This window comes from Lipotes vexillifer, unplaced genomic scaffold (genome assembly GCF_000442215.2).
Source record: "Lipotes vexillifer unplaced genomic scaffold, Lipotes_vexillifer_v1.1 scaffold2818, whole genome shotgun sequence".
NCBI classification, from domain to species: Eukaryota; Metazoa; Chordata; class Mammalia; order Artiodactyla; family Lipotidae; genus Lipotes; species Lipotes vexillifer.
Genome location: NW_006792582.1, coordinates 1 through 15,328, shown reverse-complemented (window position 1 = coordinate 15,328; position 15,328 = coordinate 1).

Below are 15,328 nucleotides of genomic sequence, written 5' to 3'. Positions count from 1 at the left end.
ATATATATATATATATATATATATAAATATATATATAATCAAGGGCATTAGGACACACGTGTAACAAGATGAAGAAAATCTCATTCTTTTTGTGGAGAGCTGCGCGTGCGTTTGGAAGAATGACATATTTGTGCCCAAATAACTTACATTGGCCAATGAGGTGCCTTTGAAGCGAGGACTCCACATGGCTTTGGTGAGCACCTAGAATCATTTTGGTGCACAATTTGGGGGTAGGATTTGGGGCGGGGATGCCTACGGGGGAGGAAGAGTAAGTGAGGAGGAGGTCTGAGTGCCACTGAAAAGAGGAATTTGAAGTTTGGGGATGTCTGTGGGGGACTGTGAAGTGGGGTGCTGGGTGTGTGCAACGTAAACCTACTCCATTCTCTCTCCTGGGGGATCGGAGAGTTTGATTTGCTGAATGAATTTCTGTGTGAGCCTGTGAGTCTATGGGGGGAAACGGAGAAAGCACAGGGCTTGGAATGCAGAGACGCTCCTGCAGAATTCACCTGGGGAAGGAGCAGTAGCTCACCTCTGGGGGAGTGAGAGCCGATTGAGAGTTTATCAGTATCGTCTTCTTTAATCCTCTCAAAAGCCCTATGAGGTTAGTACTGTTCTCATTCTACAGAGGATGGAATTGGAACACAAAAAAGATGAGTGTTTTGCTCCTGGTCTCACACAGTGTGGCTCTGAACCCGACAGGGCTCCGTCAGCGTCCACACTTCTGACCAGCCCTCCAGACCCACCACCGCTGTGGTGTTGATTACACGTGGATGTGGGGAAAGCAGAGAAGTGATTCGCAAGTTAAATCCAAGATGGCGGTCAGTATTGTGGCTAAAAAACCAAAAACAAAACTAAAAAAAACGAACATAAGCAAACTCCAGAAACACAGAGGTAGAGAAGCCAATCACATAAGGAACAAAGAAGGAGGGTCGAAGCCAACTAAAAGCACATAGCAGAATCCAGGAGTGCTTTCCTGGTTCACAAAGGCAGCCACTGCTCTGGAATCCAGAGGCAGGAGGCCTCCAATTGGAAAGAGGGTACGTCCTCTGCTGTGGCCCAGGGAGGAATCAAGGGCAGAATCATCCATCTTTTGGTCTCTCAGACGAACAAGATCCCACAGCCCTGATTGACCATGAAGTGATATGGGAGGAAAACCAGGACCTCTGCTATCCCCACTGAAAGCACTTAAAAGTTTGTAAATCTGTTTTCTTTGGTGTGACATATAGTTTTTCCTCATCAAACTGGAAGCTCCATAAGGACGAAGTCTTGCCTGTTGTTTGTAGCTGTTGTATCCCCAGCATCTAACATGTTCCTTAAAGACCATCTGTTGTCATATCCTCATTTAATAGAGGAAGAAGCTGAGACCTAAGGAGTCAAAGGATTTTTGAGCTGTCACTGTGAAGAGCAGGCCCAACACCCTGGTCTCCTGCAGCCCTGTCCCAGCCTTTCCTACTATTCTCTGCTCCATCATTCATTATTTGTGAGGAGCTCCTGGGAAAAAATCTTCATGCGAGCATAGAACGTGAGAGACAATCAGGGGGTGCACAGGCCGCCCCCAACATCTGTTCTCGTCTTCTGCCGCACACTATCTGGGTAACTGCTCCTTCCCTGGTCCTTTTAAGCCTTGGGGTGGAAACAGTGTTTCACTACTGCTTGCCTTAGGGTGCTTCTCCGTGCATTGTCACTTTCCCTTACCCCTGCCTGTCTTTGCCATTAGCCCCCCTTCATGAAACATTCCTCACTTATACCAGTTTGGGCTGTTTCCTCCTGGGACTCTGCCAGATCCACAAGAGAAGAGAACTTTGAAAAGCCAGTAAACAATGGAACCTGGGTTACCAGCAGCCCAGCTCCGGGAAGCAATGTCTGCATGCTCCCTTGCTCCCTAAATTAATGCAAGAGGCAACATTCTCTCCAAGACAGCAGATTTGAATGGTTGGAGAAGGGGAGAATGTGGAGAGATGGATCAGAAGGGAGGGAAGTTCTGGTTGACCCCATTTGCATCTCCCACCGTTGGAGCTACCAGCACCCAGAGATGCTAGTAGAGAGCTCCATGTCTCCTGCCTTTTCCTGAAGGAAGCACCATGACCCCCTGCATGTAGCATCCCAAACTGGAAACAGGACATGGAAACTTAGAGCAAAACCCATAACTGGCTTTGGAAATAAGATAGTTCTTAGTATATATCCTTACCTTTCTTCCATTCTTCTGGCCAGAGGTGGAGAACTTACCTGTGCTGGACAAGAAGAGCCTTTCAGGGATTGAGCAATGCCAGAGGACACTTCTCTGTCCTCTAAATTGGGAGATGCCTACAGGAGTGGGAATGAAGTCTGGTGACCAAGCAAGGCTTATCGAGATGCTGGACAGACCCTGTAATTTCCTGTGCAGGGCCTGTGGGAACTTCAGAGACCAGGGCTGTTTGAGACATGATCCCTCCTCGAGGTGTTTCTCAGCATTTGCCCCACTTCCACTCACCTATCAGCCTCTCCCATCCTACCCAGTCTGGTCCACCTCCCAGTGAGTCACTGCTGTTCTGGAGCCTGTAATTGATAGCTGTGAACCTGGGTAACAACGTCAAGCAACGTGAACTTGCATGGTGTGTCTTTATAACTAAAGAATAAAGTCTGTCTTAGGGTGGTGGAAAGTTCACCATGGCCTGACCCCACTTTTTTGTTTGTTTTCTTTATCACAGCAGTAATGCATTCATATGTGCAATTTCTTAACAAAAGGTAGAGAAATATATACAAAGTGGCAGTTTCCCTGAGTCCCATTCTCCAGAGGCTACCATGTATTCCACTTTCCATTCTTATTTCTTTTATTATTATTGGCCCAGAATAGTAAACTTGTATATCTGTTTTTAATCTATTAGCATTAACAAGTGGATCGTTTGACAGGCCTTATAAAATGGAAGGAGTTCAGCACACATAACATTCTTTATCTTCCTCTCTCCAGTTCATGAAATTCTTATTTATTTATTTTCATTTGGTGTAGATATTAAAAATTTAAGTCTTTATTTTTATGACTTCCTTTCATACTCCTCAAGTTAAGCTACTTGTCATTTTTTAAAATGTTGTTTGAATTAGGAACAGTTGCAAATACTCAGAAAAGTTCTTTAATGGATTCATTCAGCAAATATTTAATAAGGATATTGTTATGGGCTGAATTGTGTCCTTCCAAATTCATATGTTGAAGTCCTAACTGCTAGTATCTCCCAGGATATAACTGCATTTGGAGATAGGGTTTATAAAGAAGCAGCTTAGTTAACATGAAGTCATTAGGGTGAGCACCAATCCAATACGACTGGCATCCTTATAAGAAGAGGAGATTAGAACACAGACATACAGAGGGAAGACCATGTAAAGATGCAAGGAGAAGATACCAGCTACAAGCCGAGAAGAGAGGCCTCAGAAGATACCAACCCTCCCAACACCTTGATCTCAGACTTCTAGTCTCTAGAACTGTGAGAAAATATGTTTCGGTGGTTTAAACCACCCAGTCAGTGGTACTGTGTTTTGGCAGCCCTAGCAGACTAATATAGACCTACTGTGTCCCAGGCATGATTTCAGGCAATGGAGTTTCAGTGTGAACAACAACTATAAACTAGATCATGGGGCTTCCCTGGTGGCACAGTGGTTAAGAATCCGCCTGCCAACACAGGGGACATGGGTTCGAGCCCTGGTCCGAGAAGATCCCACATGCTGCGGAGCAACTAAGCCCGTGTGCCACAGCTACTGAGCCTGCGTTCTAGAGCCCACAAGCCACAACTACTGAGCTCTCGTGCCACAACTACTGAAGCCTGCTCACCTAGAGCCTGTGCTCTGCAACAAGAGAAGCCACCGCGATGAGAAGCCCGCACAATGCAATGAAGAGTAGACCCCTCTCTCGCTGCAATTAGAGAAAGCCCGCACGCAGCAACAAAGACCCAACACAGCCAAAAATAAATAAATTAATTAAATTTAAAAATAAACAAAATTAGATCATGACCTTTTGGAGCTTATCTTCAAAAGGGCAGATGAGCTTCATCAGAAAGTAAATACAGACTGAAAAGAGAAGAGGTCTGAAGGGTCTCCATCCATTAGACATCTGGAAGAGGCATTGGATGCAGCAAAGCATGTGTAGAGAGACTGATCAATGGAACGAAAGTCTCAGAATTAGACACAAACGCATATGGGAATTTAGTGTGTGATAAAAGTTGCTTTCAAAGCAAAACGTGAGAAGGAGCAGGTGTTGGGGAAGGAGGAAAACTAGGAAAGTGTAGTGTTTCAGAATGCCAAGTGATGGAGTTATTGGTCAGTAAGTAGTGTCAGCAGCAGCTAGGTAGTAAGAAACTGACCTTGGATTAACAGATTGGAGTTCTTGCCAATCTCACCAAGGTGGTTGTAGTGGAAGAGTGGCCTGAAGGACTAAGTGGAGGGAGTGTAAGTGAGAACAGCAGGTGTGGGATGGGACTCCTGGACCCCCCCGACACCAATTGAAATACCACCACAGACAAGGGGAGTGTTGGGACAGGTGGACGAGCCACATATTGCTGTTTAAACAATCAGCTGTATTTCTCTGTGCAAAAATAAGCAATTAGAAGAAATAATAGAATATAAACCCCATTTACATCTTCTGAAAGAGAAGAGTACTGAGGATGATTGAAACATAGCATAAAGCCTGAATGAGTACAATATTGCAGTACTGATCCATACATAGAACAACTTATAAGTGGAGAAGTCTCAGAATTAGACACAAATGCATATGGAAATTTATGACAAATGGTGTATGTTAAAGTAGTGGGTAAAACATGAACTATTCAATGAATGGGATTGAGGCAACTGATGGTCATGTAAAATAAAATAAAGTTGAAACATACTTATATATGATTTTTGATTAAGTCCAAATATAATAAATACTTAAAAATAAATAATGAAAATATGATAGTACTTGGATAAACCTTAGGAAAATTCTTTTTAAATCAAAGCGGGGAAGACTTTCAAAGTATGGCACAAAGTTCAGAAGACATTAAGGACAGGATTAATAAAGACAAGAACATAATGAAAATTTTTGCCGTGACATGAACCATCATAATTAAAAGATAAGTAACAAGTTGGGAAAATATTGGTAACTCATATCAAAAATGAGTTCCTCGGGGGGCTTCCCTGGTGGCGCAGTGGTTGAGAGTCCTCCTGCCGATGCAGGGGACACGGGTTCGTGCCCTGGTCCGGGAAGATCCCACATGCGTGTCTGGAGCCTGTGCTCCGCAACGGGAGAGGCCACAACAGTGAGAGGCCCGCGTACCGCAAAAAAAAAAAAAAAAAAAAACAGATATGGACCTATTCATGTTATTTGTTTATACTTGTGTGAGTTTTAGTACCTTGTGTCTTTTCAGAGAAATTGGTCCATTGTACTAAACTGATCAAATTTATGGGCATAGAGTTATTCATTGTTCCTTATTTTTTTTAATGTCCATGGAATCAGTAGTGATGTTTCCTCTTTTATTTCTAATATTAATAATCTGTCTCTTCTTTTTTTCTTGGATTGCCTTACTAGAGATTTATTGGTTTTATTGTTCTTTTTAAATAACTAGCTTTGGGGCTTCCCTGGTGGTGCAGTGGTTGAGACCCCCCCTGCCAATGCAGGGGACATGGGTTCAGGCCCTGGTCTGGGAAGATCCCACATGCCGCAGAGCAACTAAGGCCGTGTGCCACAACTACTGAGCCCACGTGCCACAATTACTGAAGCCCACATGCCTAGAGCCCCGTGCTCTACAACAAGAGAAGCTACTGCAATGAGAAGCCCGTGCACAACGAAGAGTAGCCCCTGCTCGCTGCAACTAGAGAAAGCCCAGGCGCAGCAACGAAGACCCAACGCAGCCAATAAATAAAGAAATAAATGAATAAAAATTTAAAAAAATTAAATTATAAAAAAAAGAGTTCCTCCTATTTGTAAAAGTTCCTGTAAAATGATAATTCTGAATCCAGTGAACCCATAAGAAAATGACTGTAGGTTACAAATTCACAATTTCTAGAAAATAAAAATGGCTCTTAAACATACGGAAAAATGAGAAACCACACATATAATAAAAGAGATGCAAATTAAAATTACACAGGGTTATCTTTTACTCATTGAAATATGAAAGACCCAGTAGTTTGGTAGTGTACTGTGTGTATAGTCTGAGGACAAGGCACTCTCACATTTCTGGGGGGAGTGAAGATTGATATAGCTTCCAGGAAGGGCAACTTGCAACATATATAAACATATATAAAGTGTCATAGCTTTTCTACCTGTAGTTCCTCATCAAGGAATTTAATTTTAGGATTATAGTTGTACATATGCAAGAGACATATGTACAAAGTTCATAAATGTAGAATTATTTGCAATAAGGATTAGTAACAGCCAAAATGGCTATCAATACTGTGTAAATTATGGTCAGTCCATACAATGGAATACTGTATAGCTGTATAAAAGAGCAACAAACCTGATATGGAAATACCTCCAAGATATAGCAAGTTAAAAAAAGAACATAGAACAATAAGTATATATATGAATATATACATATATTCATACGTATGAATAATTCTAAGTATTATACATATACATGTATGTATAATATATAATATATGTGTTACATATGCTGTTCCTTCTCACACAAATATATTGATACACACTTGTTTTAGATTAAATATCTCTGGAAAGGTTTAAAAAAACTAATAACCATAATAACTATATTTGTCTTTGTGGGGAAGGCATAGATGCCTGAAGGCCTGGAATGGAATGACCATTTTCAATGTATGCATTAAACAACTTTTTTTAAAACGATGAATGTATTGCTATTTCAAAACTAAAATTTTGAAACAAGGAAAATAAATTTAATGATATAACCAAGAGGAGACAGATGTAAAAAGATGAGAGCGAGAAAGAGGGAGTTGAGGGAAGAGGAGAAGGAGGAGGAGAGAGATGTAGAAATAGATTGAGAGAGAAAAGAGATTTGCTGTAAAGGCAAGCAGAGGAATCAGGCTGTGGATCGAGGAGAATGGAGGCCTGGGGGGTCTTTAAGCCAGGAGATAGAATACCATGTTTGTATGTTACAGGGATGATCCAATAGAGAAGGATCACTGAAGGTGCAGGTGGGAGAGAGAATCATTGTCTAAGGTGTTCCTGTGTAGGAGCGGGGTGGGAACCGGCACACAGGTAGAAAGGATGGCCTAGGATAGGAGTGTGCAGAACTGTTCCCGGGCATGACAGGGAAGGCAGAGAAATGAGCTCAGAGGCAGATTGGCTGCTAGATTTGGTGTCAGGAGATGGAGAAATTTTCAGCAGAGCATCATCTGAGAGTGATAAAAGAGTGAAGAGGAGATTTCAGGGGAGAGATGGTGTGAAATATTTCCCTTGGAGAGAGGGTAATTATAGAAACATTACATAATCACTCAGCAGAGCCAAGTGGATACCTGAGGTGTGTGGACATACGTTGAAATTGAAACCGCTGGGCATAGTTGGATGTTGTTTTTCACCCATTCTCAGCTCCCTGGCAACAGGCATGGAGTTAGTGGGAGTCAGATTCAACCAGGGTAAAAGACTTGATGGGCACATCAAGTGAAGATGCTTACATGGGTGGCAAGCAAACACGTGAGAAGATGTTCGGCGTTCCTCACCATTAGGGAAATACAAATTTAAACCACAATGGCACTACATACTACACACTTTTTAGAATGGCTAAAATAAAAAATACTGATAGTTTCAAATATTGATAAGGATTTGAGAAACTGGATCTTTCATATCATATGTTGCTGGTGGGAATGTAAGATGGTACAGCCACACTGGAAAACCCTTTTGCATTTTCTTAAAAAATTGTACGTACACTTACCATACAACCCCGCAGTCTATTCCTGGCATTTATCCTAGAGAATGGAAAATTTTTGTTCACATAAAAACCTATGTACAAATGTTCATGACAGGTTTATTTATAATAGCCAAACTGAAAACCAACTAGATATCCTTCCACTGGTGAATATTGAAACCAAATGTAGTATATCTATACCATGGAATACGACTCAACAGCTTTAAAAAATCAGCAACAAACTGTTGAAACATACAATCACTTGGGTGGCCCTTGAGGACATTATGCTCAATGAAAATATCCAAAATCAAAAGGATTGATAGTGTATTATTCCATTTATATAACATTTCTGAAATGACAAAATTATCGAGATGGGGAACATATCAGTGGTTGCTAGGGGTTTGGGAAGGGGAATGGGGTGGGTGTGACTATAAATACATAGCTGAAGGGAGTTTTTTTGTGGTGAAGAAACAGTCTCATATCTTGAAAGTGGTGGTGGTTATACAATATAATGCATGTGATAAAATGCCCTAGAATTAAACATAGTGGCATAAAAAATGAGTCATGCAAAAATGGGTGAAATCTGAGTAAGATCTGTAGTGTAGATAATTTTATTGTACCAAGGGAAGTTTCTTGGTTTTGATAATGTACTTTATTTATGAGGATATCACCATTGGTAGAGGCTTGGTTATTGGTACACAGGACTCTCTGTACCATTTTTGCAACGCATTCATCTATAATTAACTCAGAATGAAAGGTTAAAGAAACTGAAAGGTTAGTTTGTTGGATTGACTACCTACCTGGATACTGAAGACACAGAATGAGGACAGGGTTATGCTGGAGAGAAATCTATAAACCAAGTGCACTGCCAGAAGATAATGTAATAAGCATTCACATACTCACCATTAAAATTAAGCATATATAAAAATTTTGTCATATTTGTTTCCAGTTTCTCCTTAAAAGTGAATAACTAAAATGTTACAGATTCATCTGGAGGCCCAAACCTGCATCTCTTCTGTCACTGATCTCTTCAGAACTTCTGAAGATGACATGCATTATTCTCTCATGTGTGTAATAGGATATTAAAGCAGAAGTCTTGCTCTAAATATCAAGATACTATAGACACTACATTTTGAAAAAGGTACAAGTGACATGCAGAATTTAAGTAGGAGATTTCTGATAATTGGTTACTAACTCTTACACCATCATCCATATCAAAGTTATTAAAACTTTGAGTTCAATTTTTATATGAGGAATAAAACATCAAATTCAATTTAAAGATGAACCATCTCCCCTGCTCCCAATTTGACCTTTGCAGGGCAAAAAGTCTGCAGCAGAGAAGAGGGTACATTCTGTTGCTTCTCTCTTTTGCTCCCCACATTTCTCCTTGTCCCACCTTCCTACTGTTTCTAGCTGTGATTTCTGACCCCAGAGGGTTGGATATATTCCAGGGAGGAAGGTCAGGAGAGCAGGACTTGCTTTTTTGGCTCGTCCTGCTGGGGTAACTTTGCTGGCTCTCTCTGGACTTGACAATATTGTAGAATTGACTCCAACTAATTTTGCAAAACTTATGCCAACCTCTGTTACTTCAAGGCCATGAGAGACATTGCTCATTGCTTACAGCCCTCCAATCTTGTGACCCTTCCTAAAAGGGATGTAGCAACCATGACCAAATACTTGGGGTGTCACAGGGAATAAAACTTATTTACATACTGATCACCATTTTCTAAACAACCTCTGTGCTTTTATTAGCAATGCCACTATGAATTGCTTTTTCTCACATTTCCATCTGTCCAGATCCTATTTATCTTTCCTTGCCTACCTCAAAAGGGTGTCGCTGGCAAAAGTGGCACAGGTTACTTGCTTGGTAAACTGTAGAATCATCGATTCAAACTCCAGGTATTTCAAGAAGCCTTCCCTGATCCACTTGCCACCACGCACACACTTTTTTTTTTTTTTTTTTTTTTTCTTTCCGCGGCCCTCGACGTTGCGGAGCACAGGCTCCGGACGCGCAGGCTCAGCGGCCATGGCTCACGGGCGCAGCCGCTCCGCGGCATGTGGGATCCTCCCAGACCGGGACACGACCCCGCGCCCCCTGCATCGGCAGGCGGACTCTCAACCACTGCGCCACCAGGGAAGCCCACGCACACACTTATTAACGAGGCCTCCTCCCTCTCTGCTCCCTATCTCTGTGATTGTATCCTGGAAGGATTCCGAGCCAATTATAACAATATGTTAGGTGTGTATAAGATCCCTTCTTCCATATTCTATAAGCTCCTGGAGAACAAGAACCAAATCTCATCTATTTTTACAGCCAGCATTGGTACATTGACAATATTGGTGTCTAATACATACCTTACTATCATACAGAGAGAGCATTAAGCAACCTTCTTGAATTCCAGATAGCTGCCAAATATACCTTCACATGAGAAGAGGGTATGCTCATGATTACAGTCAGAGTGTAGAGACATGAACTTCTGAGGCTGCCTGACTTACAACTGAAGTTACCTTCAGTCCATGTCCACGGTGAAGTCAAACCCTACTGCCTTATTCTGAAGACAGGTACCCAACCACAAATGTCATAAAACTCAGACTGGTGCAACCCTATTACCTCAGTATCTGCTTGGGTTGCCTAGGATGGGCTTGTGACCCAAGCTGCTCAAGGATTTAGCATGAGAATCCAGGTTCCCTGACTCCAGGTCTAGTGTTCTTCCCAGTCTAGCACTTGCAGGTTCTATATTCCTGCCTATCCCAGGATATTTGGATGCTGAGGTGGACTTGGCTGGAGGCAAGGGCTTCCTCTGCTGGAATATAGGGTAATGGGAATAAGTAGAGGTGTAATGCCTGTGGCCTTAGCACCTGCAGGGACTCTACTTGAAAAACGTTTTCATGCATTGTGCACTGGTATGTTGTCAGAGTGTGGACTGAAGGCTGTTAGAAGATCCAGCACAGTGAGTCTAATGATTTCATCAACTGTAAACCTTTTGCTGAGGATGTTGTCCATCATGGGAGCCACCTGTATTCATACTTGCTATGCTTTACCTGGGCAGTTGGGTGTGACATCCTTCTTCAGGATGGAAGCAACTTAGGATTTTTAAATGACCCCCCTCTGAGCACCCTTGACTCCCAAACAACTCTCTGACAGCATGGATCACATTGTATGGCAGCCTGTCCCACACTAGGCTCCTTCCTTCCACAGACTGTGAGTTCCTTGAAGATGAATATGTTGTCTTTGAACCTCTAGTGCCTGGTACAGGGGCTGGAACATTGAAGATCTTCAGTTATTATTTATTAAAAAACAGAAGAATGACTGAGTGAGTCTGCTATGAGAAGCCTGCTTAATGATATCTTCAAGAGTAGCAGTAGATAGGTTAATTGCAATGGTCCGTTCAAGGGCAATTATTAAAAAAGGATACATTTGTAGTAGGAATATTTTATTTTAACCTAGAATTCATTCACCAAAATAAGGGAGAGAGAAGGATTTTCCTTTGATTATGGATCATAAGGTATAGTTCTGCTCTTTCTTGCAGAAAGCACATTCATTCAGCATTGTCTGTGACTTGCAGTTTGGATTTATTAGAGATCTTAACATCATGTTGTATAGTATTCTGCTTGATGATATTTTTCAATATGGCTAATTTTTTTCAATCTTGTATAGTTGTCAGGCTCATTCCTAATTAAATTACAATAATCTTGAGACTAGATTTTATTGCCCTTTGAAGCATGCATATTAATTTTCATCAAAAGTATAATTCTCTTTGCATATTCATATTTCATTGATTTATACCGTACTTTGATAAATTAGATAATTACACGAACAAGTCCAACTGGCATAAGGAGGGTTGGAAACAGGCCCAATTGGTTCCTGTGAAGCAGATAACACAGTGCTATAATGTCCAGGTGTACTAGATAATCAGTGAATGGTCCTGAGGACTCAGCGATTACTGGACATCAGTCAATATATTTTCTGAATGGAATGGACAGGCTTGGTTAAACAGATAGATTCTATTAACCAGAGATTTACTTAAAAGGTGTTTGCTCTATAAAGAAATAGCATAGTGCTTTATCAGGTAGGTTTAGATAATGTTTGTTGAATTCATGCAGTTGTGGATGACACCTCCCAAAATGTGCCACGAGGAACTTTGATACCTTTTCTCTCTTCCTGAAGAAAACTCCTGAATATCATGCATGATCCACCCTAAGGTGAATCTAGGAGGAAAAACCATCACTGGCTTCGGAAAGAAGGCAACTCATGAACAAACCCTTTCCTTTCTTCCATTCTTCTCCCCAGAGGCAGCAAGCAGACCTGCAACGAAAGGGCAGCAACTTCCTCACACTGACCAACTCCAGAGGACACTCTCTGTCCTCTTGAGTGGGAGGTGCCTGAAGACCTGGTGACTGAGCCATTCTTTCAAGATGCTGGACAACCCTGGGTTCAGGTGGGAGCTACTTGAGAATAATAGTCACCGAGCATCTTCTAAATTGCAGGTCCAGTCCCATGCACTATGGATTCAAAGACATGCTTTTTTTCCCTAACAACCTCACAGTGTGGTGGAGGAGGGAGACATACAAATGAATCATTACAGTACAATATTATAAGTGTTATAACAGAGGGATTTTGCAGCCAAGTGTGTTCAGTGTGGGCTGCAGGGACTGAGATTAAGCATCCAGCTCTAAGTTATTTTGAAATTTCTCTGCAAGGCTCCTCATGATGGACATTTTCAGCCAAAGCTATACAGTTGATGAAATCACAGCTCACAGGGCTGACTCTCATAAGAACCCTCAGTCTAAGTTTGTGGCATCACATCAAAGCACCCGGTCTGGTGCATAGGCTACAACACTGTCTTTCTGCCTCCTCCCACCACCCTGCATTCTAGCTGAGGAAGCCCTCACCTACAGCTAAACCCCACTGCAGCATTTAGAAATCAAGGGCTGCACGTAGGGTACAGACTCAGCAGAGTGCTGGACAACAGAGTGCTGGAAAGCACTGGATCTGGAGTCAGGGTACCTGAGTTCCGAGTACTGAGCTGTGTTATAGAAATGATTGATGAACCTATAGGGAAACTTGGGGATAACTGATATCTTAGAAATATTGAGTCATGAACATGGACTATTTATTTATTTAGTTCTTTGATTTCATTTATCAGAGTTTTGTAGTTTTTTTATATAGATCTTATACATATTTTGTTAGATTTATACCTAAGTATTTCATTTTGGAGGATGCTAATGTAAATAATATATTTTTAGTTTCAAATTCCACTTGTTCATTGTTGATGTATAGGAAAGCAATTGACATTTGTATATTAACTTGGTATCCTGCAACCTTAGGATAATTGTTTATAAGTTCTAGGAGGTTTTTTTTTTTTTGTAATTCTTTTAGATTTTCTGTGTAGACATTCATGTCGTCTGCAACCAAAGACAGTTTTATGTCTTCCTTCCCAATCTATATACTTTTATTTACTTTTCTTACCTTATTGCATTAGCAAGGACTTCAGCAATGTTGAAAAGGGATGGCGAGATGGGACATCCTTGCCTTGTACCTGATTTTAGTGGGACAGCTTCAGGTTTCTTGGTGGGAAAGTTTCAGGTATGCTGTTAGCTGTACAATTTTTGTACAGCTTGTAGCTGTTAGCTGTACAAGGTAGTCCTTATCAAGTTGAGAAAATTCCCCTCTATTTCTAGTTTACTGAGAGTTTTTATCATGAATGGGTGTTGGGTTTCATCAGATGATTTTTCTGCATCTATAGAAATGATAATGTGATTTTTCCTTTTTACTCTGTTGATGTTATGGATTACATTAATTGATTTTCAAATGTTGAAACAGCCTTGCATATCTGGAATAAATTCCACTTGGTCATGGTGCATAATTTTTTTTTTAATTTAAAAATTTTTTTTATTTTTGGCTGTGCTGGGTCTTCATTTCTGTGCGAGGGCTATCTCTAGTTGTGGCAAGCGGGGGCCACTCTTCATCGCGGTGCGCGGGCCTCTCACTATCACGGCCTCTCCTGTTGCGGAGCACAGGCTCCAGACGCGCAGGCTTAGTAGTTGTGGCTCACGGGCCTAGTTGCTCCGCGGCACGTGGGATCCTCCCAGACCAGGGCTCGAACCCAGGTCCCCTGCATTGGCAGGCAGATTCTCAACCACTGCGCCACCAGATAAGCCCCCTGGCAGGAGTTCTTTAGACCCAACCAAGTTGTCAATTACTTGCCGCGCAGTCTTAATTTGGATGTTTGGTGGTCGTCTGGGTGGATCTTTTCAAGTCCAAAGAGGTAGAGCAATAGGAGAATGAGAAAGACTGAGGGGGAAGAGCCTTGGCCTCAGTGTGCTTCTTCAAGGCCAGAGAACTGGTCTCTGCCAGATCCTGCAGGCGACGTCAGCTGCCACTTAGCTGGCTACTTGAATCTACACGGCTCAGGATAAGTCCCAGGCACCCTTCAGAGGGGAGCCATAGCCCAATAGGTGGATCGAGATTATGGCCTTTGAGGCCCCGCATTGGGTGCCAGGAAAGATGTTGCAGGAAAGAGAGTGGGGTGCGAGAGGATGGTCACATCCCAAGTCATGTCTGAGTCCCTGGGATGGCCGCCAAGTGTGGGTTCTTGGCTTTGTGCAGGCAAGAATTCAAGAGCAAGACATAGTAAAGTGAAAGAAGGTTTATTCAGGGAGATACACACTCTATAGACAGAGTGTGGGCCATCTTGGAAGGCAAGAGGCCACGGTGCATAATTTTTAATGCCCTTTTTAGATTCTATTTGCTAACATTGTGTTGAGGAGTTTTGCATCTATGTTCATGAGAGATATTGGTCTGTAATTTTCTTTTATTGTATTGTCTTTGTTTGGTTTTGGTATTAGAGCAGTGCTGGCTTCATAGAATGACTTAGGTAGTAGTCCCTCTTCTTCTATCCTCCAAATAAGATTGTAGAGAATTGGTAAAATTTCTTCCTTAAACGTTTGGTAGAATTCATCAGTGAACTCATCAGGGCCTGGCACTTTCTGTTTTGAAAGGTTATTAATTATTGATTCAATTCCTTTAATATATATGTCTATTCATATTGTCTGTTTCTTCTCGTCTGAGTTTTGGCAGACTGTGTTTTTCAAGGAATTCATCCATTTCACGTAGGTTATCAAATTTGTGGGCATAGAGTTGTATAGTATTCCTTTATTGTCCTTTTAATGTCCATGGGATCTGTAGTGATGTCCCCTCCTTTGTTTCTGATATTAGTAATTTGTGTCCTTTTTTTCTCCTAGTTCGTTTGGCTAGTGACATCAATTTTAAGGATCTTTTCAAAGAAATAGCTTTAAATTTTTAAAAATTTTATTCAAGTGTAGTTGATTTACAGTGTTGTGTTAATTTCTGCTGTAGAGCAAAGTGATTCAGTTATACATTTATATACATTCTTTTTCATATTCTTTTCCATTATGGTTTATCACAGGATATTTAATATAATTCCCTATGCTATACAGTAAGACCTTGTTGTTTATCCATTCTATATATAATAGTTTGCATCTGCTAATCC